A 27,619-nucleotide genomic window follows, 5' to 3' on the forward strand; every position below is an offset into this window, starting at 1 on the left:
ATAATCCTGGCGAAAAACAGTCAAATATCCCATTCGATAAAACCAGTCGCTCAATATTAAGTACCGGTGGCAGTGAGCTACGGTAATATAGAATAGCCCAATCATGGTCGTAGCCAGGGGCTTCACCCCCCGCCCCTCCCAGCTACTTTAAAGTCAGATTTTTCGGGCAAAAGTAGTCTTATGATCTAGGTATTTAGTTGATACATGTACTTAACTGGAGAGTAATGTTTTTGGCCCGTCATCTAAGTTAATAGAATCCTACATAGGCCTGTAGTCAGGGGCTGGGGGTATTGGACGAGTCAGGGTTTTTTTTGTGACCTTGTCAAGTCGAATATTTCAGTGTATATTTCAGTCGAAAAAAAGCAGTCGCTTGACTTGATGGTGGAGGACCATACTTTATGAAGCACTAATTGGAGTGAACTAAGATAACAATAAGTAAGACACTGGCTCGCTAGCCTGGAGGTTTGTTCCTGGTATTGGCCAAAAAAGTTCCTCAGGATTTTCCGGGTGGTTTCCCCCTGACAGTGGGGCAGTCGTTTGGATGGGATGAAAAACCAAGGTCCCATGTACACATTGGCATGCACGTAAAAAAATCCCCTGTATGGCATATGCCTGACTTTATTAGCTCAGTCGGTGCACAACAGTAGGACGTTAAAGCCCATTTTATTTCATTGAGTAGCCCTTTCATGCTCATAACACGGTTCCAACTTCAGGGAATGTATCTGGTCGAGTGTGTTCTCTAAGTATCGGAAATGAATACAGATTTTTCGAATAGATCTTCAACACTTTATTTCAAGAGCAAATAAATAACAGCAACAAGTAAACAACTTATAACTTCCTACAAATTGGTCCTCCAACTGGTATCTAGGTTCCCTCAGCTGGTCTCTCCAACTATAATTCATCTTACATACATTTTTCTTTTTATATAAATTAGTTACTATGAAAGTATTGACATAAACATATAATTATTGAAGGATTAAGTCATTTAAACAATAGTAAAAGAAACTTAACAAACCACCCACTTTAGTTATTTAAATCGACTGACAAATTAATTGCTGTCTGCTTCTAATGACTAACCAAGTGAACCAAGATCAATAAGTAGCCTGGAACAACAATGGCTAAGTGAGTAAGGCGCTGGTTCGCTAGCCTGGAGGTCGCGGGTTCGTTCTCGGTATTGGCGGAGACAGTTCCTCAGGATTTTATCCAGGTGGTTTCCCCTTGTCCGGAGGGTGTGACAAAAAGGACAGCTGTCTAGTCTTTTGGATGGCATGAAAAACCAAGGTCCCATGTACACATTGGCGTGCATGTAAAAGATCCCTTGGCAGTTGGAATTCAATATATAAGAGTAGGCTGTAGCGCTACTGTCGGGGCAAAATTTCCCTTGTAGCACACTGTATGGCATATGCCCATCTTCATTAGCCTAGTCGGTGCACAACAGTAGGATGTTAAACCCCATTTCACTTCATTATGTAGCGGGAGTGATTAAGTGGGTAAGACGCCAGCTCACTAGTCTGGAGGTTACATGTAGGTGTTCGATCCCTGCATTGCCCGAAAGAGTTCATCCAGATTTTCCGGTGTGATTGACCTTTGTCAGTGATGCAGGACAGAGGGCCTGACAAGGTTAGCTGTGTAGCCATTTGGATGGGATGACAAAACGAGGTCCTGTGTACACATTGGAATAAACGTAAAAGATTCCTTGACAGTTGGAATTCGATATAAGAGTAGGCTGTAGTGCACTGTCCAGACAAAATTTCCCTCATGGCACACTGTATGGCGTATGCCTGTCTTCATTAGCCCAACAGTAGGACGTTAAACTCCTTTTCATTTCATATTATTAAGTAGCCCTTTCATGCTCATAACATGGTTCAACTTTCAGGGAATGTATCGCGTGGAGTGTGTTCTCTAAGTATTGGAAATGACTACAGATTCTTTGAATAGATCTTCAACACTTTATTTCAGGAGCAAATAAATAACAGCAACAAGTAAACAACTTATAACTTATAACTTCCTATAAATCAGTCCTCCAACTAAGTTGGTCTCTCCAACTACTGTATAATTCATCCTACACACACTTGTCTTTTTATATAAATTAGTTACTATGAAAGTGTTGAAATAAGCATATAATTATTGAAGGATTAAGTCTTAAGCCATTTAAAACAATAGTTAAAGAAACTGAACAGATCAAACACTCTAGTTGCCAGCCTGTCATAATTTATATGGAGTGACAAATTAATTGTTGTCTGCATTAATGAATGTTAAAATATAGATTTGAAATTAAAAATAGAATTAAACAATAATAAAATAACATATGACCTGTACATTAGTCATGTGTATCCACCTTAAAATTATTTCAAACAAAAACATGACCCCATGTTTTAACCATTAATACAATCAAAATCCTTATTTTTCTATTATTCAAAATAACATAATCTATAACTATTTTCAGGATAATAATTTCTATTCCTGTACAAAGGATTCCTGCTGTAAGGCCTAAAATGTCTAAATCTGTGATCTTGAGTCTTGACTACTGGTGCATTTGGCACTAAAACCTGAAACATCTCGCATGGCTGCAACCTTTATCATGGCAATTGGCAGGATGAAACCATTAACACAGGGTTATTAAAAACAGATACATCGTTAGTATCCCGCACATTTTGAACACCCGCATCCTTTTTACTGGAGGTCACAGAAACCTGTACTTTTTGGGCACCCTTCTTTGCAAAAAATTCCATCTGTCGCTGTCTATCCCTTTGTATTTGGGCAAAAGAACGATATTTCTTTTCCGGACGGGGTAATTAATTTTCTGAGAAGTCCCTTTTAAAGCCCATTTAAACCCCGGTTTGAGACTCCAAGACAGATAGTTGATCAAGATTTCTTATTGCTGCTACTGCTGCTGAAGGAAGAATAAAGTTGATATTCATCCTTTCTTCTTCAATATATTATGTACAATTTGACTAGCAGTGAATGTAGCTCTTCGATGTGTGTTCTCTTAGGATCAGAAATGAATACAGATTCTTGCACTGGAACTTCAACACTTTATTTCAGGAGCAAATAGTGCCTACATAACAGCAACAATTAAACAACTTATAACTTCCTATAAATCGGATCCCCAACTACATGTAGTATATAGGTTTCCTAAGCTGGTCTCTCCAAGTAACGATTCATCTTAAATAAATCTGACATTTTAATGTGGCCTCGTCCAGACGATAAAATCCCCCACATATCTCAGTGGATAAAATCAGTCAAACACTTCAGTCGATGAAACCAGTCGGAAAAACAGCCCAACAGTGAACCAAGATAATATAGAGTAGCCCAATGCTCGTTGCCATAGCTGTAGGAGCCGAGGGCTTGGGTGGGGTTTGGTCCTCACCCGTCGCAGGAGATAATTGTACTTAAATAGATACTAATATTGTCGGCCCCCACCTCGAAAAGAATAGTCGCTATATATGACCATAGAAAGGGGGTGTTGGTGGAATGGGAGGGGGCGTGTGGGTGGGGGCGAAAATACTAGTATATGTATCACTTAAGACTTGAAACTAGTTGGGAAGCCTCCCCCGGACCCTACCCAATGCCCCCGGATCCTTCAGTTATGGCTACGAGCATGATTTGCTACCTCATTCCCACACGTCCCTCCCATCCAACCCCCATCGCATCCCCTTTTCTACGGTCATGTCATATATATAGGGAATCTATTCTTGTGGGGGTTGGGGCGAAATATCACATAAGACTTGAAACTAGTGGGGAAGCTCCCCGGCCCCTACGGCATGCCCCCGGCTCCTTCAGCTATGGCTACGAGCATGATTTGCTACTGTATTATCTTAGTCCACAGAAACATGCTCGTAGCCATAGCTGAAGGAGCCGGGGGCATGGGGTAGGGACCGGGGGGCTTCCCAACTAGTTTCAAGAAATGAAATGGGGTGGGGGGGATGAGGTATTTTCATGTGGCCTCGTCCAGTCGATAAAATCAATCAGTTAGTTCAGTCCAATAATCCAGTCGAATAAACCAGTCGAAAAGTTCAGTCGAACACTTCAGTCGAATAGTTCAGTCGAATACTTCAGTCGAATAATCCAGTCGAATAATTCAGTCGAATAAACAAGTCACTCAATATTAAGCAGCAGTGGCAGCGGGCTAAGATAATATAGTAGCAAATCATGCTCGTAGCCATAGCTGAAGGAGCCGGGGGCATGGGGTAGGGACCGGGGAGCTTCCCAACTAGTTTCAAGAAATGAAATGGGGTTTAACGTCCTACTGTTCTGCTTTGAACTGAGCTAATGAAGACGGGCATACGCCATACACTGCTATGATGGAAAGTTTGCCCGGACAGCGGCACTACGGCCTACTCTTTTATCAAATTCCATCTGTCAAGGGATCTTTTACATCCACGCCAATGTATACACAGGACCTCGGTTTTTCGTACCATCCGAAAGACTAGAAAGCTGTCCTTGTCCGCCTCGAAAAGAATAGAGTCCCTATATATGATATGAACGAAGAAAGGGGATGGGGTGGGGTGGGGGGGGGGGCGTGTCAGGATGTGGTATTTGACATTTTCATGTGGCCTCGTCCAGTCGATCAAATCAGTCAGTTAGTTCAGTCGAATAATCCAGTCGAATAAACCAGTCGAAAAGTTCAGTCGAATAGTTCAGTCGAATAATCCAGTCGATAATGTCAAATACCTCATCCCCATACGCCCCCCTAACCCAACATATCATATATAGGGACTCTATTCTTTTGGAGGTGGACAAGAACAGATGTCTAGTCGTTCGGATGGGACGAAAAAACCGAGGTCCCGTGTACACATTGGCGTGCACTTAAAAGATGGGGGCATATGGGGATGAGGGAAAAAGTAAAGCATGACTAAGATAACACCTTAAAGTTTTAATTTGAACAATCAAATTTGAACATGAGGGGACGTAAAAAATAAACAAAAACAATGATAAAAGATATTGGAATTAGTGCGTTTTTTCTTTAACTTATACTGATTACAAACGATTCCAAAATTTTAATAAGCCATCGACCGGTTTATTCGACTGACTATTTGATTTGGACTTAGGGTCGACTCTCTTTTTCTGGTAAGATCACAACATCACATCAATGTTGATTTAAATTAACAAATAATTCGTGTTTTTCAATGTCGAAGACTTTGGATGTTATTGAGTTAGAGACTTTCCTACTTTAAATATCTGCTCATTACTTTAGTGTCTAGTTATTTTTGCTAGAGGTTGTTTTAAACAGCCATTTTCTGTCTTACTTATTGTGTTAATCTTGTTCAATTGTTTTACATCAAGTACTTCACTACTAGTACTTGTTTGGTACATATATTTCATTTTGTTTTCCTACTTGTATTTACATGTCTAGGTTTGTCTTTTTGTAAAATATCTATATTTGTGTAACTTAAAGGATTGCCATCAGGCTTTAACCCATATGCATGCTGTAACTTTTAGATATATACATGTATGTAGTAATGTACTGGAGTGAATGCGTCTAGGCCTCTCTTAAGTTATCAACCTATTGTTTTGTTTTGCAAATAGCTTTAGTACTTCGAGTTATTTCCCCTTGATATGTTTAACTTCTTAAAACAAAGAGGAATTCACTGTGGTCACTTAAATGTTTGTCACATAATTAATAAGCTTGATGAGCTTAAAGAATTAATCAGAAATTTTGATATTTGGTTTTTCTGAAACCCATTTAAATGCCTCCGTGAATGATGAATACATTAGTATTCCTGGCTTCCATGCACCGTTTCTTAAAGACGGCTGTAGCAATAGTTCATCGGGTACGCATTTATATGTAAGAGATACGCTCAATTGTATGAGAAGAAACGATCTTGAACACCCCGATATAGAGTCAATCTGGCTTGAAATAAAATTGAAAAATACGACCCCTATTCTCCTATGCTGCGTTTATCGCAATCCAGCCTCGCGCTGTAACTGGCTTGAAAACTTTAAAGAAATGATTGAACTACCTTGGAATTCTGGGTCTGAAATAATAATGTTTGGTGATTTAAATATTGATATTTTAAATAATAATAATTGCTACTGGCTAGATGTATTATTACTTCTCCTACACAAGAGTCACAAATCACTCATCTACCTTAAGTGATCATGTCATCGTGTCCTCACCTAATAATATAATTGAAACTAGTGTTCCTTCATATTTCATATAGGATCATTATCCATCATGTTTTACATGGAACAAAAAGGGCGTAAAAATCCCCAAAACTAATCATATATTACAGGGGTAGAAACTAACCTGAAATGGTCACTAGCCATTTGCGCTAGTAGCTTTCAGATCTTACTAGCCCAGCCAACATTCTACTAGCCCAGTAAGAAACTGACACCAGACTTAAAAATTCTGTTTTAGACTGTTATTTTGTTCATCATTAATCAATCAAAAACACCAAAATACATGCACTTAAATTTATTTTGGCACATTTAATAATACAACAAATAGACTTTGTTCATTGTTGCCTCTGTTTTTTCATCAAATAATGAATTCATTAATCAGTCATGAACAGGCATCGATATTTCTGCGCACATGCGCACGGCGTGCTCAGGCACATTTGCTTTAAAAAATTTTTTTTGCAGGCACATTTTTAAAGATGTAGCCACGCGCCTGGCACTATTTTTTGCCGCCCAGCACAAAGAAAAAATCGAAGAAAGCAGCCCAGTCGTATTTAAACCCTTCGTCCTTCTCTGTACACAAGAAACTCGGCGCTCAAAATTTACCACGGCAATTAAACGGCAAAGCCATGGTAAAAGCTGACGTACGCAAACCATGTCTGTCACGGCATAATTTATTTATGTGTGCCATAGTAGACCCTATCATCCCAAATTAGTTTAAAGAAAGATGTATTGGTATTTGGTTTATTTATACTTAGAAGATGTGTTTATTTGCCGTAAATAGGTCACACAGACCAATTTACGGCACTCCAATTTTATTTCTTACCTGTGTTGACCGTGGATTTGCTACGGCCCGAGAGTAGGACTAGGAGGACGATGAGAGCTTTCTCAGTTTCTGCCTGACCTGATTCTCATTCCACCGTAATAACAATAATATTCGTGAGACACGTACAACAACTTTACAAACAAGTCAAATACTACGTGTTTTAATTATCAATATCTACCTGTTGTCATAATTTGTTGTACTCAAATAAAACACTAACACCGTTTTAAGAATCGTTTTAATTTTTAATCTCAAAGTAATAAAGTAATATTTGAAAAAAAACCAACAAAACAACAAATACCGAAAGGTCTGAGTGGGGCGGGACAATTTTATGCTCGGTCGGGTGGTGTCAAAAAGTTTTTTGATCCCTGTATCATTGATGAAAATTAAGTGAATTTGGTAAAATTTGAATATATAAATGAAAATTTGAATTGCACTGAACCAAATACAAAAGGCAGCAGATGCTCTGAAAATACACCAAGAAGAGTTTAATTTTCATAAAAGACCATGCGCCCCCCTCCCAAAATTTTTTTGCTTCGCTCCGCTCGCCAAATATATTTTTACACCGCTCGCCAAATCCTGGCTACATCCCTGTGTTTCAGTATGACCCTGCAGGCACATTTTCAAGTGTGTGCGCAGGCACACTAAACTTTTATAGAGCCCTGGTCATGAAGACATATATTAAAATTCAATTTTTAATCTCAAAGTAATAAAGTAATATTTGAAAAAAAACCAACAAAACAACAAATACCGAAAGGTCTGAGTGGGGCGGGACAATATTATGCTCGGTCGGGTGGTGTCAAAAAGTTTTTTGATCCCTGTATCATTGATGAAAATTAAGTGAATTTGGTAAAATTTGAATATATAAATGAAAATTTGAATTGCACTGAACCAAATACAAAAGGCAGCAGATGCTCTGAAAATACACCAAGAAGGGTTTAATTTTCATAAAAGACCATGCGCCCCCCTCCCAAAATTTTTTTTGCTTCGCTCCGCTCGCCAAATATATTTTTACACCGCTCGCCAAATCCGCTCGCACATTTTCAAGTGTGTGCGCAGGCACACTAAACTTTTATAGAGCCCTGGTCATGAAGACATATATTAAAATTCAATTTGGCACATTTCATTTCATATTTCATATTTGTCCTTTGGAAGTTTAATCTTCAATACAATAGATTTTTTCAGGGGCCTCATTTGTATTTATATTTCATTTATGTTTTATAAATTCAGTTGTGATGTGCAAAATAATATGATGTAATGTCCTTAAAATTTAATATTATAAGTTGTCACCGAGTGATGAAGTTATTTATAGCAGAGCACGTGTATTTACGAGTGTCTTCATTGCCATAATATATCGCTGTTATAAAACCTTTTAACATCCATGTTCTTCGTTAAATTGCTTCGTGTATATCAACGATTAGGTTAGGCGATTTATGATAATTAACCTGAAATATGACTGAAAAGTTATTCAATTATATCGACTCCCGCTTCATAATTCATTGAGGTGTAAACAGAGGCTGTTCCGTGTACCCTCCCTTGTTATCATACAAAGAATATCAAGGCTACGGTGCCCTACCTGCAAGCTGTTAAAAATCTTAAAACTAAAACCGCTATGTCCCGCCTTAGTCTAAGCACACATTCCCTTGAAATAGAGAGAGAGGGCGATACAAGAATAGACCTGCACATCTGCGGTTTTGCACAAACTGCCCTCAACAGAAAGTTGAAAATGAGTATCATTTTCTCATTGAATGCAACCGCTATGAGGAACTCCGTAAGACAATTGTTTATGGGGCATTTGAGACCCAAATGTATCCATTTTCATTCGAAAACATGTTTAACCCACCGTTTGCTCTGGCAAACGCAGTGTGCACATTTGTGCATCAAGCTTTCAAAATAAGGGATGTGGCACCCACTTCTATATAAACCAAAAAATAAATAAATATATAAATAAACAACCAACAATTCAAAGACCTCTTCACGTTTAGTTTAAGCGACTATGGCATATATTCAAAACTTTGGTTTATATTTTGCACATACTGCCTCAATGTATGTACATGTAAATGTACATTTCATTCACTTTTATGTATCTTTCATCTACTTTTTATATATTTTTCATCCATTTTTTTTTTTTATGTATTTTTCATCCACTTTATAATGTATTTAGCATGCTGACTGTAATGTATAATTTACATGCTGCCCGAAAAGGGAGTTTTATGTAATAAAATCTATCTATCTATTTATCTACAATTTCAACCAATCAGCAAGCTTGCTTGCTCAGATTTCATACCGGTATGGCGAAATGGAACAGCCAAAGATTAAAAACACATAAATAGGGATGGCGACGATTTTCGGAAGTTAGTTTCATGACAGTGTTCATTAAGTACAAATTATCAATTATTACAACTACCAAAATATCAGGTCGCCACACGGGCTAATTGATTTTGAATTTCAATCGCCCGTACTGACTTTTACTCGCCATGGGCGAGCGGGCGAGCGTTAGTTTCTATCCCTGATTACATATCGATCTTTTAAATATTTTTCTGAATCTGATTATGTAAAAGATTTACAACTCACCCCATTTGATAATGTTTATAGCACAAATGATCCCAATAAAGCCCTAGAGCTGCGATGCAGTAATGACGGGTTTCACTGGTGCCACGTTACCTTAAACATATGTCACTTCCGGTACCAATGAAACCATTAAGCAGGTTTCCACATAAGCATTGCACAGATCAAATAAAATGGACGCCGAATCAACCAAATCCAGCAATATCAATTCATTTTATACATTTATTACATGTAAGTGTACAGTAATTCTGGTGATATTGAAAATGTTCAATTAGATTTATGAAATCAGAAATGGCATAAGGCATCACATGGTGAAAATTTTATGTAAATCGAATAATAAATGCCACTTTTATAGACCAAAAACCTTGAAAAGTGACTTGTAGAAAATCGTCTTTTTGTCTGCAACCGTACTAGTTAGAAACCATTTTTTGGTATCTGTATGATCGTATGGTTTCAATCTATTTGTTGATTGGAATCAAATATCATAATTTTAAGAATATTAAAAATCAGACTCATTTGAATAAAATATCTGTTTTGAAGGCTAAAAATACAGTTTTTGCCCAAATGACGTTACTTCCGGTGATAATGAAAATCTTAAATTACTTGTATGAAATCGTAAATGGCATTGGGTATCACATACTGAAAGTTTTATGAAAATCGAATAATAATTGACACTTTTATGGACCAAAAACCTTGAAAAGTTACCTGTTAAAAATCGTCTGTTTCTCGGCAACTGAAAAAGTTAGAAACCATTTTGTGATATCTATTTGATCGTATGGGTTCATTCTATTAGTTGATTGGAATCAAATATCAAAATTTTAAACAAATAACAAATACGACTCATTTATTGGTTTTAATGGCTCTAAATACAGTTTTTGCCCAAATTATGTCATTTCCGGTGACATTGAAAATGTTGAATTGGCTTGACCTAGTTAATATTGACATTACGCATCAAATGGTGTCACTTTTATGGAAATCCAATAATAATTGACTCTTTTACAGGCAAACTAGCGTAAAAAGTCACTCATGCAAAATTGCCCATTTCTCGGCAACTGCTCATATTACAAACAAATTTTCACATACATTCTCTTCGTATGGATTGTTGCTACGAGTTTATGAAAGTTACGAGGAAATATTTTAAAATATTAAGACGCTGAATGGGTTGTAAATAGCTTAATTTTACACCTTTTTTCACCTTTTAATCGAAATAGCCCGAAAACGAAATCGAAATTAAAAAAACTGAGTCCGATGTTTTGTGCGCCTTTGCATTGCGCATCGATTTGGTAATAACAAATTTTGAAAAAATAATATTTGCTTTCAAAAAGTGGTACCGAACTGTCAAAATTATAGTTTTTGTTGAAATTATGCCACTTCCGGTGTCGACAGGAAACTTTATCGATAACAAAAAAAATGACATTTTGGAAAACGGAGCATATGAACTAACTTACTAACTTACCGCTAAGTTAGTTGACTTTTTAATGGGAAATTTCTCGACAAGGGAAGATGCTAGAAACAATTTTTGGACATCTATATGATCGTATTGATCCAATCTATATGTCCATTGGAATCAAATATCATAATGTTAAACGATTGATAAATATAACTCACTTCAAAACAATTTGAAGGCTAATAATACAGTTTTTGCCAGATTACATTACTTCCGGTGATAATAAAAATTTTACATTAATTCTATGAAAGTATAAATGGCATAAGGCCTCACCTGGTGAAAATTTTATGATAATCGAATAATAATTGACACTTTTATAGACCAAAACCTATATCTCTGCAACCGAACAAATTAGAAACCATTTTGTGATATCTGTATGGTCGTATGGGTTTTTGCCCAAATGTCGTCATTTTCAGTGACAGTGAACATGTTAAATTGGATTGACCTAGTCAAAGGTGGCATGAGGCATCACATGGTAACAAAAATTGAAAATCGAACGATAATTGACTCTTTTACATGCAAAATAACGTGAAAAGTGACGCATGCAAAATTGCCTATTTCTTTGCAATTGCGCATATTACAATCAAATTTTGACATACATTGTCCTCGTATGGATTGATGCTACAAAATTATGAAAGTTGCGTAGAAATAATTTAAAATATGAAGACGATGAATGGGTTGTAAATAGCTGATTTTTACTCCTTTTTTCAACCTTAAATCCAAATGGCGCAAATACAAAACTGATATAAAAAAAACCCCAAAAACTAAGCCCGACATTTTTTTGCGCCTGTAGTAGGAGCAGTCATCTTCATTGATAAGATTTGTAGAAATTAAGATTTTTCCTTAGGAAAAGACCTCCCGACCCGTCAAAATTTAAATTTTAGGCAAGATTACGCCACTTCCGGTGCCGACAAAACTTTATAGGTAGAAACAAGATTGAGAATTTGCACCAAGGAGTATATGAGCTTTTGTTTTATACAAATCAGGCAATAAATAATTAATTTAGAACCCATAAACTGTAATAAAAATGTGAAAAGTCTTAAAAAGTGATCCTGACGAAATTGGTTATTTCTTTGCAAGAGAAGATGCTAGAAGCTATTTATTGACATATTTATGATCGTATTGATCCAATCTATATTTCCATTGGAATGAAATATCATAATGGTAAACGAATACTAAATATAACTCACTTCAAACAAATATTTGTTTTGAAGGCTAAAATACAGTTTTTGCTAAAATGACATTACTTCCGGTGAGAATGAAAATGTTAAATTAGTTTTATGAAATCAGAAATGGTATAAGGCATGACATGGTAAAATTTTTTATGAAAATCGAATAATATTTGACACTGTTATAGACCAAAAACCTTGAAAAGTGACTAGTAGAAAATCGTCTATTTCTCTGAAACCTTACAAGTTAAAACCCATTTTGGGGTATCTATATGGTCGTATGGGTTCATTCTATTTGTTGATTGACATTAAATATCATACTTTTCAACAGATAACATATACGACTCATTTGAAAAAAATATCGGTTTTGAAGGCTAAAATTCAGTTTTTGCCCAAATGACGTCACTTCCGGTGACAGTAAAGGTGTTAAAATGGTTTAATCTAGCCAAACGTGACATTCGGCATCAAATGGTGAAAGAAAATTGAAAATTGAATAATAATTGATTCTTTTTCAGGCAAAATAGCACGAAATGTGACTCATGCAAAATTGCCTATTTCTCGACAACTGCTGATATTACAAACTAATTTTGACATACATTCTCTTTGTATGGGTTATTGCTACGAGGTTATGAAAGTTACGATTAAATATTTTGAAATATGAAGACGGTGGATGGGTTGTAAATAGCTTAATTTTACACCTTTTTTCACCTTTTAATCGAAATAGCCCGAAAACGAAATCGAAATTAAAAAAACTGAGTCCGATGATTTGTGCGCCTTTGCATGGCGTATACTTTTGGTAATATCAAATTTTGAAAAAATAATATTTGCTTTCAAAAAGTTGTACCGAACTGTCAAAATTGTAGTTTTTGCTGATTTTACTTCACTTCCGGTGCCGACACGAATCTTTACCGGTAACAAAATAAATGACATTTTGGGCCACGCAGCATATGAACTTTCTTTTGTACAAATCGAATAATAAATAATTAATCTAGGACTGAAAAACTGAATTAGCCAATGGCGGCCAAGGAAAATTACGGACACAAAAAATGTTGACATTTTTAGTCAAATCGGATAACTCTTCAACCCTGGTTAAAATGCCATGTAAAAATATTCATAAATAAAAAAGTTTTTTGTAAAATTTTAAATTTTCGAAATTTGGCGCTTAATATCTACAAAGATTCGTCGACAATCAAAAATCACAAGTAGCACAGCTATGTGCCTTGTCTCCGGCTATATCAAAATGCATCATATGTTAAAATTCGATGATTATTGTTAATACTACGGCATTTTTTAAAAAACGACAACTTCGGTGATTTCGGACATTTCGCATTGTCACAGAATGCCCAAAATAGCTTTAATCTCTAAGTCACACCCACTTTCCCAATAAAACCGAAGAAATCGTATCGATTCGACATGTAGTTTCTGAGATACAATCAAATTGGAAAAAAAAAAAAAATAATAATAGGGATAATCTTAACAAAAACAATAGTGTTTCACACAAGCTTCGCAGTGTGAAACCCTAATAATCTTAACAAAAACAATAGTGTTTCACACAAGCTTCGCAGTGTGAAACCCTAATAATAATCCGAACAAAAACAATAGTGTTTCACACAAGCTACGCGGTGTGAAACCCTAATAAACATGCTCCACAGAAAACCAAACGTGTTAGGAATGCTACGAAGCAGCCCTGGCTTACCAAAGAAATTTTTAATATTGCGCGTCAACGCGATTACCATAAAAAGAAGGGAAATATTACTTAGTCTAAAATGTAAAGAAATTTGTTAAAGAGTATGATTCGGAAAGCAAAAGCTATATATTTTCAAAGTCTTGTCTCTAATAATAAACATTCTAAAACTATATGGAATGCCATAAACACAACTTTAAATAGAAACAATAACAATTCACAAACAATCCCCATTGTTTCGGAAGATTTTAATACTTATTTTACTGAAATTGCCAGAAATTTACTCCGTAGTAGTACAACAATTGATAATATCGATATGACAAAAATGTCTGTCTTTGTTAATAATCATAAGCCTTCTCAAGCTCAATTTCATATCCCAGGTATAAAAGTAACAGAAGTTAATAAGTCCCTAAAAGCTCTAGATATCACAAAAGCCGTTGGACTAGACTCTGTTAATGCCCTGTTTCTTCAAAAAGGTGCACACATAATCTCTGAAAGCCTAACCTATATTTATAATATTTGTATTGATGAGAATGTTTTCCCTACTGTTTTAAAAACTGCTAACGTTTTATGGACCCAAAAATGATCCAAACAACTACCGACCAATTTCCATATTACCAAGTTTATCAAAAGTATTAGAAAAACATGTCTATTCACATCTTAATGAATATCTTAATAAATATAATTTATTGTATTCTAACCAGTCCACGTTCAGATCTAATAGGTCCTGTTTGACTGCTTTAACTAATATTACTGAAAATATGTATGACTCCCTAAATAATAATCTTCTATGTGGGGCCATTTTCTTTGATTTTAGGAAAGCATTTGACCTGGTAAATCATAAGCTGTTACTACAAAAATTGCAATTGTATCAATTGTCCAAGACATCTATAATGTTTCTCAATTCATACCTGCTTGATAGACAACAAAGGACCTTTGTAAATGGTAATTTGTCTTCTTGTAAACCAATAGTTCATGGCGTACCACAAGGTTCAGTCTTGGGTCCTTTATTATTTAATATTTTTATAAATGATTTACCTCTGTATTTAAATTCTAAATGTGATCTTTTTGCTGATGATACAACCATTTATACTAGTGCAAAAACTGTTTCTGACCTTCAAAACAATCTTCAAATTGATACTGATACGGTGATGAATTGGTGTAGACATAAATAGCATGATAGTTAATGAGGTCAAAACAAAATCCATGTTAATTACAACTAGACAGAAGCGTAAACATTTATCGTCTGAACTTAGTATTAAAATCAATGACTCAGTCATCTAAATTGTTCCTAGGTTCAAACTTTTGGGAATTATTTTAGACCACCATTTACAGTGGACCGACCATGTACATTATGTAATTAAAATTGTGAATCAAAAGATTTTCCAACTTCGCAAAATCAAGCAGCTACTACCACTTCAATGTCGGTCTCTATTCTACAAAGCATATACACAAACCTATCTCGATTATTATTCACCAGTTTGGGATCGGGGTGACTCTACTGCTTTGAGTACACTAACTCGTCAACAAAACAAAGCCTTTAAATTGATTCTAGGTATAGAACATACAAAAGATTTGGCTCCAGGCCTTGCCCCAATCAAACTCTTAAATATTAAACAGCGTCACTTAGTGAACAAATATGCATTTATTTACAAAATTATTAATCAACAATGCCCTTCATATTTAACCAACATCCTCTGCTACTACGATACTCCATACTCTAATATCAATAACAAAATTGTCATTCTTCGGCCTAATCTATCTGTTGTTAAAAACAGTATTAGATTTACTGGTGCCTATTTATGGAATTCATTACCTGACTGTTTAAAATATTGTAAATCATATTATTCATTTCGAAGGCGATTATTTAGGGTTTCACACTGCGTAGCTTGTGTGAAACACTATTGTTTTTGTTAAAATTATTATTCTTATTATTATTATTCTTCTTTTGTTTTGAGTAGATCTCAGCAACTTTATGTCGGATCGTTACGATTTCTTCGGTTTTATCGGAAAAGTGGGTGTGACTTAGAGGATAAAGCTATTTTGAACGTTCTGCGACAATGCGAAATGTCGGAAATCACCGAAGCTATCGTTTTTAGAAATATTGCAGTAATTTTAACAATAATCATTGGATTTTAACTTTCGATACATTTTGGCATAGCCGGAGACGGGGCACATAGCTACGCTACTTTTGATTTTTGATTTTCGGCAAATCTTCGCAGATATTAGGCGCCAAATTTAGAAAATTTAAATTTTTACAAAAAACTTTTTTATTTATGAATATTTTTTAGTCGTGTTTTACACAAATATAACGACTCCTTTGACTTGGGCAAAAATGTGAAAATTTTTTGTCTCTGTAATTTTCCTTGGCCCCCATTGGCTAATTCAGTTTTTCAGTCCTAGATTAATTATTTATTGTTCGATTTGTATAAAACAAAGTTCATATGCTCCGTTGTCTCAATTGTTATTTTTCTTGTTACCAATAGTGTTATCTGTCGGCACCGGAAGTGGCGTAAATTGACAAAAAACTACAATATTGACAGTTAGGTACCATTTTTCGAAAGCAAAAGGTGAAAAAAGGTGTAAAATTAAGCTATTTACAACCCATCCAGCGTTTTCATATTTTAAGATATTACTTCGTAACTTTTTAAGGTTTTTTGTCAATAAAAGTGTCAATTATTATTCGATTTTCATGAAATTTTCACTGTGTGATACATAATGCTATTTACGATTTCATACAAGTAATTTAAGATTTTCATTATCACCGGAAGTAACGTCATTTTGGCAAAAACTGTATTTTTAGCCTTCAAAACAGATATTTTATTCAAATAAATCAGATTTGTAATATTTTTAATATTATGATATTTGATTCCAATCAACAAATAGAATGAACTCATACGATCATACAGATACCTCAAAATGGTTTCTAACTTGTACGGTTGCAGAGAAATAGACGATTTTCTACAAGTCATTTTTCAAGGTTTTTGGTCTATAAAGGTGGCAATTATTATTGGATTTACATAAAATTTTCACCATGTGATGATGATATTTCTGATTTCATAAACCAATTTAACATTTTCATTATCACCGGAAGTAATGTAATTTTGACAGGATCACTGACATGTAGCAAATGAATTGATTGCTGGATTTGGTTGTTTCTGCGTCCATTTTATTTCATGTGTACAATGCTTATGTGGAAACCTGTTTAACGGTTTCATTAGTACCGGAAGTGACATAAGTTCAAGGGTAACGTGGCACCGGTGAAACCCGTCATTACTGCTTCGCAGTTCTAGTTAAATTTGTAACTACGTAGAGACCTAGTATAGTCTTCTTTGTAGTAGTACTTATATACATTGGGAGCGGTCGGAAGAAATATATTATGGTCATTTCCATTAATTAATTTGTTCTATTTACATGTACCATAAGCATAGTATTAGATGATAAATATATGATTCCTGTGTGACAACTTTATTATATTGTGATTGTAATTGATATTTTTAATTGTGATTTTGTTAATATTCTTTTGTAAATATTGCTCTGTTTTCAAATTTCATTTGTAACTTCTTTAACTTCTGTTATAAAATGCAAAATGTAAGACAGGCCTCCTGGCCTAATTTTCAACCCTTTGAAAATAAAGTTATTATTATTATTATAGACTGCTCGAGAGCTAATAAAAATAGATAAGATAAGGTAAGATTTTATTTTATTGTTTGTATCGAAACATCCATTGAGAACAGCATACAAATTACAATATAAACATGTACAATATGACAAATAATATTAATATATATATTTACAAATAAGACAAATGATAATTTTAATTTAGGTTACACATTTACTAACAGGACAAACAGTAGCATGACGAATGACAATCAAATGACGAATGACAAGGAATTTCTAAGCAATAACTGCTCCCTTTGGCTTTAGGCCAATATAATTCAACTACAGTATTCAGTAAAATTTATATTTAGGATAAATCAATCTAGTAATAAGTCACTGGAACGATAAACCGAGTCTAGATACTATTAGGGTTTCACATTGCGTAGCTTGTGTGAAACACTATTGTTTTTGTTAAGATTATTATTAGGGTTTCACACTGCGTAGCTTGTGTGAAACACTATTGTTTTTGTTAAGATTATTATTCTTCTTCTTATTAGGACTAAAATTATTATTATTATTAGGCTTTCAGACTTTCGTCTGAAAGCCTATTGAGATTGCTAAAATTATTATTATTATTAGGCTTTCAGACTTTTCATATTTTAAAATATTTCTTTGCAACTTTCATAAACTTGTAGCATTAAACCTGACTGTTTAAAATATTGTAAATCATATTATTCATTTCGAAGGCGATTATTTAGGGTTTCACACTGCGTAACTTGTGTGAAACACTATTGTTTTTGTTTTGAGTAGATCTCAGCAACTGATTGTCGGATCGTTACGATTTCTTCGGTTTTATCGGAAAAGTGGGTGTGACTTAGAGGATAAAGCTATTTTGAACGTTCTGCGACAATGCGAAATGTCGGAAATCACCGAAGCTATCGTTTTTAGAAATATTGCAGTAATTTTAACAATAATCATTGGATTTTAACTTTCGATACATTTTGGCATAGCCGGAGACGGGGCACATAGCTACGCTACTTTTGATTTTTGATTTTCGGCAAATCTTCGCAGATATTAGGCGCCAAATTTAGAAAATTTAAATTTTTACAAAAAACTTTATTTATGAATATTTTTTAGTCGTGTTTTACACAAATATAACGACTCCTCTGACTTGGGCAAAAATGTGAAAATTTTTTGTCTCTGTAATTTTCCTTGGCCCCCCATTGGCTAATTCAGTTTTTCAGTCCTAGATTAATTATTTATTGTTCGATTTGTATAAAACAAAGTTCATATGCTCCGTTGTCTCAATTGTCATTTTTCTTGTTACCAATAGTGTTATCTGTCGGCACCGAAAGTGGCGTAAATTTACAAAAAACTACAATTTTGACAGTTAGGTACCATTTTTCGAAAGCAAAAGGTGAAAAAAGGTGTAAAATTAAGCTATTTACAACCCATCCAGCGTTTTCATATTTTAAGATATTACTTCGTAACTTTCATAAACTCGTAGCAATAATCTATACGGAGAGAATGTATGTGAAAATTAATTTGTAATATGCGCAGTTGCCGAGAAATGGGCAATTTTGCATGAGTCACTTTTTACGCTAGTTTGCCTGTAAAAGAGTCAATTATTATTCGATTTTCATAAAAGTGACACCATTTGATGTGTAATGTCAATTTTAACTAGGTCAAACCAATTTAACATTTTCAATATCACCGGAAATGACGTAATTTGGGCAAAAATTGTAAATAATTTATTCAAATGAGTCATATTTGTTATTTGTTTAAAATTTTGATATTTGATTCAAATCAACTAATACAATGAACCCTTACGATCATATAGATATCACAAAATGGTTTCTAACTTGTTCAGTTGCGGAGAAATAGGCAATTTTCAACAGGTCACTTTTTAAGGTTTTTTGTCAATAAAAGTGTCAATTATTATTCGATTTTCATGAAATTTTCACTGTGTGATACATAATGCCATTTACGATTTCATACAAGTAATTTAATATTTTCATTATCACCGGAAGTAACGTCATTTTGGCAAAAACTGTATTTTTAGCCTTCAAAACAGATATTTTATTCAAATAAATCAGATTTGTAATGTTTTTAATATTATGATATTTGATTCCAATCAACAAATAGAATGAACTCATACGATCATACAGATACCTCAAAATGGTTTCTAACTTGTACGGTTGCAGAGAAATAGACGATTTTCTACAAGTCATTTTTCAAGGTTTTTGGTCTATAAAGGTGGCAATTATTATTGGATTTACATAAAATTTTCACCATGTGATGATGCTATTTCTGATTTCATAAACCAGTTTAACATTTTCATTATCACCGGAAGTAATGTAATTTTGACAGGATCACTGACATGTAGCAAATAAATTGATTGCTGGATTTGGTTTTTTCTGCGTCCATTTTATTTCATGTGTGCAATGCTTATGTGGAAACCTGTTTAACGGTTTCATTAGTACCGGAAGTGACATAAGTTCAAGGATAACGTGGCACCGGTGAAACCCGTCATTACTGCTTCGCAGTTCTAGTTAAATTTGTAACTACGTAGAGACCTAGTATAGTCTTCTTTGTAGTAGTACTTATATACATTGGGAGCGGTCGGAAGAAATATATTATGGTCATTTCCATTAATTAATTTGTTCTATTTACATGTACCATAAGCATAGTATTAGATGATAAATATATGATTCCTGTGTGACAACTTTATTATATTGTGATTGTAATTGATATTTTTAATTGTGATTTTGTTAATATTCTTTTGTAAATATTGCTCTGTTTTCAAATTTCATTTGTAACTTCTTTAACTTCTGTTATAAAATGCAAAATGTAAGACAGGCCTCCTGGCCTAATTTTCAACCCTTTGAAAATAAAGTTATTATTATTATTATAGACTGCTCGAGAGCTAATATAAATAGATAAGATAAGGTAAGATTTTATTTTATTGTTTGTATCGAAACATCCATTGAGAACAGCATACAAATTACAATATAAACATGTACAATATGACAAATAATATTAATATATATATTTACAAATAAGACAAATGATAATTTTAATTTAGGTTACACATTTACTAACAGGACAAACAGTAGCATGACGAATGACAATCAAATGACGAATGACAAGGAATTTCTAAGCAATAACTGCTCCCTTTGGCTTTAGGCCAATATAATTCAACTTCAGTATTCAGTAAAATTTATATTTAGGATAAATCAATCTAGTAATAAGTCACTGGAACGATAAACCGAGTCTAGATACTATTAGGGTTTCACATTGCGTAGCTTGTGTGAAACACTATTGTTTTTGTTAAGATTATTATTAGGGTTTCACACTGCGTAGCTTGTGTGAAACACTATTGTTTTTGTTAAGATTATTATTAGGGTTTCACACTGCGTAGCTTGTGTGAAACACTATTGTTTTTGTTAAGATTATTATTCTTCTTCTTATTAGGACTAAAATTATTATTATTATTAGGCTTTCAGACTTTCGTCTGAAAGCCTATTGAGATTGCTAAAATTATTATTATTATTAGGCTTTCAGACTTTTCATATTTTAAAATATTTCTTTGCAACTTTCATAAACTTGTAGCATTAAACCTGACTGTTTAAAATATTGTAAATCATATTATTCATTTCGAAGGCGATTATTTAGGGTTTCACACTGCGTAGCTTGTGTGAAACACTATTGTTTTTGTTAAAATTATTATTCTTATTATTATTATTATTCTTTTGTTTTGAGTAGATCTCAGCAACTGATTGTCGGATCGTTACGATTTCTTCGGTTTTATCGGAAAAGTGGGTGTGACTTAGAGGATAAAGCTATTTTGAACGTTCTGCGACAATGCGAAATGTCGGAAATCACCGAAGCTATCGTTTTTAGAAATATTGCAGTAATTTTAACAATAATCATTGGATTTTAACTTTCGATACATTTTGGCATAGCCGGAGACGGGGCACATAGCTACGCTACTTTTGATTTTTGATTTTCGGCAAATCTTCGCAGATATTAGGCGCCAAATTTAGAAAATTTAAAATTTTTACAAAAAACTTTATTTATGAATATTTTTTAGTCGTGTTTTACACAAATATAACGACTCCTCTGACTTGGGCAAAAATGTGAAAATTTTTTGTCTCTGTAATTTTCCTTGGCCCCCCATTGGCTAATTCAGTTTTTCAGTCCTAGATTAATTATTTATTGTTCGATTTGTATAAAACAAAGTTCATATGCTCCGTTGTCTCAATTGTCATTTTTCTTGTTACCAATAGTGTTATCTGTCGGCACCGGAAGTGGCGTAAATTTACAAAAAACTACAATTTTGACAGTTAGGTACCATTTTTCGAAAGCAAAAGGTGAAAAAAGGTGTAAAATTAAGCTATTTACAACCCATCCAGCGTTTTCATATTTTAAGATATTACTTCGTAACTTTCATAAACTCGTAGCAATAATCTATACGGAGAGAATGTATGTGAAAATTAATTTGTAATATGCGCAGTTGCCGAGAAATGGGCAATTTTGCATGAGTCACTTTTTACGCTAGTTTGCCTGTAAAAGAGTCAATTATTATTCGATTTTCATAAAAGTGACACCAATTGATGTGTAATGTCAATTTTAACTAGGTCAAACCAATTTAACATTTTCAATATCACCGGAAATGACGTAATTTGGGCAAAAATTGTAAATAATTTATTCAAATGAGTCATATTTGTTATTTGTTTAAAATTTTGATATTTGATTCAAATCAACTAATACAATGAACCCTTACGATCATATAGATATCACAAAATGGTTTCTAACTTGTTCAGTTGCGGAGAAATAGGCAATTTTCAACAGGTCACTTTTTAAGGTTTTTTGTCAATAAAAGTGTCAATTATTATTCGATTTTCATGAAATTTTCACTGTGTGATACATAATGCTATTTACGATTTCATACAAGTAATTTAAGATTTTCATTATCACCGGAAGTAACGTCATTTTGGCAAAAACTGTATTTTTAGCCTTCAAAACAGATATTTTATTCAAATAAATCAGATTTGTAATGTTTTTAATATTATGATATTTGATTCCAATCAACAAATAGAATGAACTCATACGATCATACAGATACCTCAAAATGGTTTCTAACTTGTAAGGTTGCAGAGAAATAGACGATTTTCTACAAGTCATTTTTCAAGGTTTTTGGTCTATAAAGGTGGCAATTATTATTGGATTTACATAAAATTTTCACCATGTGATGATGCTATTTCTAATTTCATAAACCAGTTTAACATTTTCATTATCACCGGAAGTAATGTAATTTTGACAGGATCACTGACATGTAGCAAATGAATTGATTGCTGGATTTGGTTGTTTCTGCGTCCATTTTATTTCATGTGTGCAATGCTTATGTGGAAACCTGTTTAACGGTTTCATTAGTACCGGAAGTGACATAAGTTCAAGGATAACGTGGCACCGGTGAAACCCGTCATTACTGCTTCGCAGTTCTAGTTAAATTTATAACTACGTAGAGACCTAGTATAGTCTTCTTTGTAGTAGTACTTATATACATTGGGAGCGGTCGGAAGAAATATATTATGGTCATTTCCATTAATTAATTTGTTCTATTTACATGTACCATAAGCATAGTATTAGATGATAAATATATGATTCCTGTGTGACAACTTTATTATATTGTGATTGTAATTGATATTTTTAATTGTGATTTTGTTAATATGATAATTTTAATTTAGGTTACACATTTACTAACAGGACAAACAGTAGCATGACGAATGACAATCAAATGACGAATGACAAGGAATTTCTAAGCAATAACTGCTCCCTTTGGCTTTAGGCCAATATAATTCAACTTCAGTATTCAGTAAAATTTATATTTAGGATAAATCAATCTAGTAATAAGTCACTGGAACGATAAACCGAGTCTAGATACTATTAGGGTTTCACATTGCGTAGCTTGTGTGAAACACTATTGTTTTTGTTAAGATTATTATTAGGGTTTCACACTGCGTAGCTTGTGTGAAACACTATTGTTTTTGTTAAGATTATTATTAGGGTTTCACACTGCGTAGCTTGTGTGAAACACTATTGTTTTTGTTAAGATTATTATTCTTCTTCTTATTAGGACTAAAATTATTATTATTATTAGGCTTTCAGACTTTCGTCTGAAAGCCTATTGAGATTGCTAAAATTATTATTATTATTAGGCTTTCAGACTTTTCATATTTTAAAATATTTCTTTGCAACTTTCATAAACTTGTAGCATTAAACCTGACTGTTTAAAATATTGTAAATCATATTATTCATTTCGAAGGCGATTATTTAGGGTTTCACACTGCGTAGCTTGTGTGAAACACTATTGTTTTTGTTAAAATTATTATTCTTATTATTATTATTATTCTTTTGTTTTGAGTAGATCTCAGCAACTGATTGTCGGATCGTTACGATTTCTTCGGTTTTATCGGAAAAGTGGGTGTGACTTAGAGGATAAAGCTATTTTGAACGTTCTGCGACAATGCGAAATGTCGGAAATCACCGAAGCTATCGTTTTTAGAAATATTGCAGTAATTTTAACAATAATCATTGGATTTTAACTTTCGATACATTTTGGCATAGCCGGAGACGGGGCACATAGCTACGCTACTTTTGATTTTTGATTTTCGGCAAATCTTCGCAGATATTAGGCGCCAAATTTAGAAAATTTAAAATTTTTACAAAAAACTTTATTTATGAATATTTTTTAGTCGTGTTTTACACAAATATAACGACTCCTCTGACTTGGGCAAAAATGTGAAAATTTTTTGTCTCTGTAATTTTCCTTGGCCCCCCATTGGCTAATTCAGTTTTTCAGTCCTAGATTAATTATTTATTGTTCGATTTGTATAAAACAAAGTTCATATGCTCCGTTGTCTCAATTGTCATTTTTCTTGTTACCAATAGTGTTATCTGTCGGCACCGGAAGTGGCGTAAATTTACAAAAAACTACAATTTTGACAGTTAGGTACCATTTTTCGAAAGCAAAAGGTGAAAAAAGGTGTAAAATTAAGCTATTTACAACCCATCCAGCGTTTTCATATTTTAAGATATTACTTCGTAACTTTCATAAACTCGTAGCAATAATCTATACGGAGAGAATGTATGTGAAAATTAATTTGTAATATGCGCAGTTGCCGAGAAATGGGCAATTTTGCATGAGTCACTTTTTACGCTAGTTTGCCTGTAAAAGAGTCAATTATTATTCGATTTTCATAAAAGTGACACCATTTGATGTGTAATGTCAATTTTAACTAGGTCAAACCAATTTAACATTTTCAATATCACCGGAAATGACGTAATTTGGGCAAAAATTGTAAATAATTTATTCAAATGAGTCATATTTGTTATTTGTTTAAAATTTTGATATTTGATTCAAATCAACTAATACAATGAACCCTTACGATCATATAGATATCACAAAATGGTTTCTAACTTGTTCAGTTGCGGAGAAATAGGCAATTTTCAACAGGTCACTTTTTAAGGTTTTTTGTCAATAAAAGTGTCAATTATTATTCGATTTTCATGAAATTTTCACTGTGTGATACATAATGCTATTTACGATTTCATACAAGTAATTTAAGATTTTCATTATCACCGGAAGTAACGTCATTTTGGCAAAAACTGTATTTTTAGCCTTCAAAACAGATATTTTATTCAAATAAATCAGATTTGTAATGTTTTTAATATTATGATATTTGATTCCAATCAACAAATAGAATGAACTCATACGATCATACAGATACCTCAAAATGGTTTCTAACTTGTAAGGTTGCAGAGAAATAGACGATTTTCTACAAGTCATTTTTCAAGGTTTTTGGTCTATAAAGGTGGCAATTATTATTGGATTTACATAAAATTTTCACCATGTGATGATGCTATTTCTAATTTCATAAACCAGTTTAACATTTTCATTATCACCGGAAGTAATGTAATTTTGACAGGATCACTGACATGTAGCAAATGAATTGATTGCTGGATTTGGTTGTTTCTGCGTCCATTTTATTTCATGTGTGCAATGCTTATGTGGAAACCTGTTTAACGGTTTCATTAGTACCGGAAGTGACATAAGTTCAAGGATAACGTGGCACCGGTGAAACCCGTCATTACTGCTTCGCAGTTCTAGTTAAATTTATAACTACGTAGAGACCTAGTATAGTCTTCTTTGTAGTAGTACTTATATACATTGGGAGCGGTCGGAAGAAATATATTATGGTCATTTCCATTAATTAATTTGTTCTATTTACATGTACCATAAGCATAGTATTAGATGATAAATATATGATTCCTGTGTGACAACTTTATTATATTGTGATTGTAATTGATATTTTTAATTGTGATTTTGTTAATATTCTTTTGTAAATATTGCTCTGTTTTCAAATTTTATTTGTAACTTCTTTAACTTCTGTTATAAAATGCAAAATGTAAGACAGGCCTCCTGGCCTAATTTTCAACCCTTTGAAAATAAAGTTATTATTATTATTATAGACTGCTCGAGAGCTAATATAAATAGATAAGATAAGGTAAGATTTTATTTTATTGTTTGTATCGAAACATCCATTGAGAACAGCATACAAATTACAATATAAACATGTACAATATGACAAATAATATTAATATATATATTTACAAATAAGACAAATGATAATTTTAATTTAGGTTACACATTTACTAACAGGACAAACAGTAGCATGACGAATGACAATCAAATGACGAATGACAAGGAATTTCTAAGCAATAACTGCTCCCTTTGGCTTTAGGCCAATATAATTCAACTACAGTATTCAGTAAAATGTATATTTAGGATAAATCAATCTAGTAATAAGTCACTGGAACGATAAACCGAGTCTAGATACTATTAGGGTTTCACATTGCGTAGCTTGTGTGAAACACTATTGTTTTTGTTAAGATTATTATTAGGGTTTCACACTGCGTAGCTTGTGTGAAACACTATTGTTTTTGTTAAGATTATTATTAGAGTTTCACACTGCGTAGCTTGTGTGAAACACTATTGTTTTTGTTAAGATTATTATTCTTCTTCTTATTAGGCTTTCAGACTTTCGTCTAAAAGCCTATTGAGATTACTAAAATTATTATTATTATTAGGCTTTCAGACTTTTCATATTTTAAAATATTTCTTTGCAACTTTCATAAACTTGTAGCATTAATCCATACGAAGAGAATCTATCTCAAAATTAGTTTGTAATATGAGCAGTTGCCGAGAAATTGTCAATTATGCATGAGTCACTCTTTACGCTATTGTGTCTGTAAAAGAGTCAATTATTAGTGGATTTTCATAAAAGTGACACCATTTGATGCGTAATGTCAATTGGGACTAGTTCAACTCAATTTAACATTTTCCATGTCACCGGAAATGACGAAATTTGGGGAAAAACTGTATTTATAGCATTCGAAACAAATAATTTATTCAAATGAGTCGTATTTGTTGTTTGTTTAAAATTTTGATATTTGATTCTAATCAACTAATAGAATGAACCCATACGATCATATAGATATCACAAAATGGTTTTTAACTTGTTCAGTTGCGGAGAAATAGGCAATTTTCAACAGGTAACTTTTCAAGATTTTTTGTCCATAAAAGTGTCAATTATTATTCGATTTTCGTGAAATTTTCACTATGTTATACCTAATGCCATTTACGATTTCATACAAGTAATTTAACACTTTTACTGTCACCGGAAGTAATGTCATTTTGGCAAAAACTGTATTTTTAGCCTTCAAAACAGATATTTTATTCAATTTGTAATGTTTTTAAAATTATGATATTTGATTCCAATCAACAAGTAGATTGAACCTATACAATCATACAGATACCAAAAAATGGTTTCTAACTTGTACGGTTGCAGAGAAATAGACGATTTTCTACAAGTTCCTTTTCAAGGTTTTTGGTCTATAAAAGTGGCAATTATTATTCGATTTACATAAAATTTTCTCCAAGTGATGCCTTATGCCATTTCTGATTTCATAAAACTTATTTAACATTTTCATTATCACCGGAAGTAATGTAATTTTGTCAGTATCACTTACATGTAACAAATGTATACAATGAATTGTTATTGCTGGATTTGGTTGATTCTGCGTACATTTTATTTGATGTGTGCAATGCTTATATGGAAACCTGTTTAATGGTTTCATCGGTA

The 27,619-nt window shown here is 33.3% G+C and overlaps 1 protein-coding gene and 1 long non-coding RNA gene across 8 annotated transcripts in view; one reads left to right on the plus strand and one right to left on the minus strand.

Annotated features, from left to right (window-relative positions):
• The window catches only part of LOC126821204 (uncharacterized), a 163,188-nt gene that overhangs the window by 18,134 nt on the left and 117,435 nt on the right, over nt 1-27,619 (minus strand). The gene's annotated exons all lie outside the window — the stretch shown is intronic.
• The window catches only part of LOC126821157 (dipeptidyl peptidase 3), a 183,136-nt gene continuing 160,531 nt past the window's right edge, over nt 5,015-27,619 (plus strand). For 2 of the 7 annotated variants that reach the window (XM_050549513.2, XM_050549510.2), the window contains exons 1-4: nt 5,040-5,070; nt 17,467-17,501; nt 20,326-20,360; nt 25,947-25,981. The gene's annotated coding sequence lies outside the window, so the exon portion shown is untranslated. Of the gene's footprint in view, nt 5,071-17,466; nt 17,502-20,325; nt 20,361-25,946; nt 25,982-27,619 lie in introns of all 7 variants that reach the window. The other 5 variants (XM_050549517.2, XM_050549516.2, XM_056100758.1 and 2 more) reach the window with 4 other exon arrangements.

This window comes from Patella vulgata, chromosome 5 (assembly GCF_932274485.2).
Source record: "Patella vulgata chromosome 5, xgPatVulg1.2, whole genome shotgun sequence".
In the NCBI taxonomy this organism is placed as follows: domain Eukaryota; kingdom Metazoa; phylum Mollusca; class Gastropoda; family Patellidae; genus Patella; species Patella vulgata.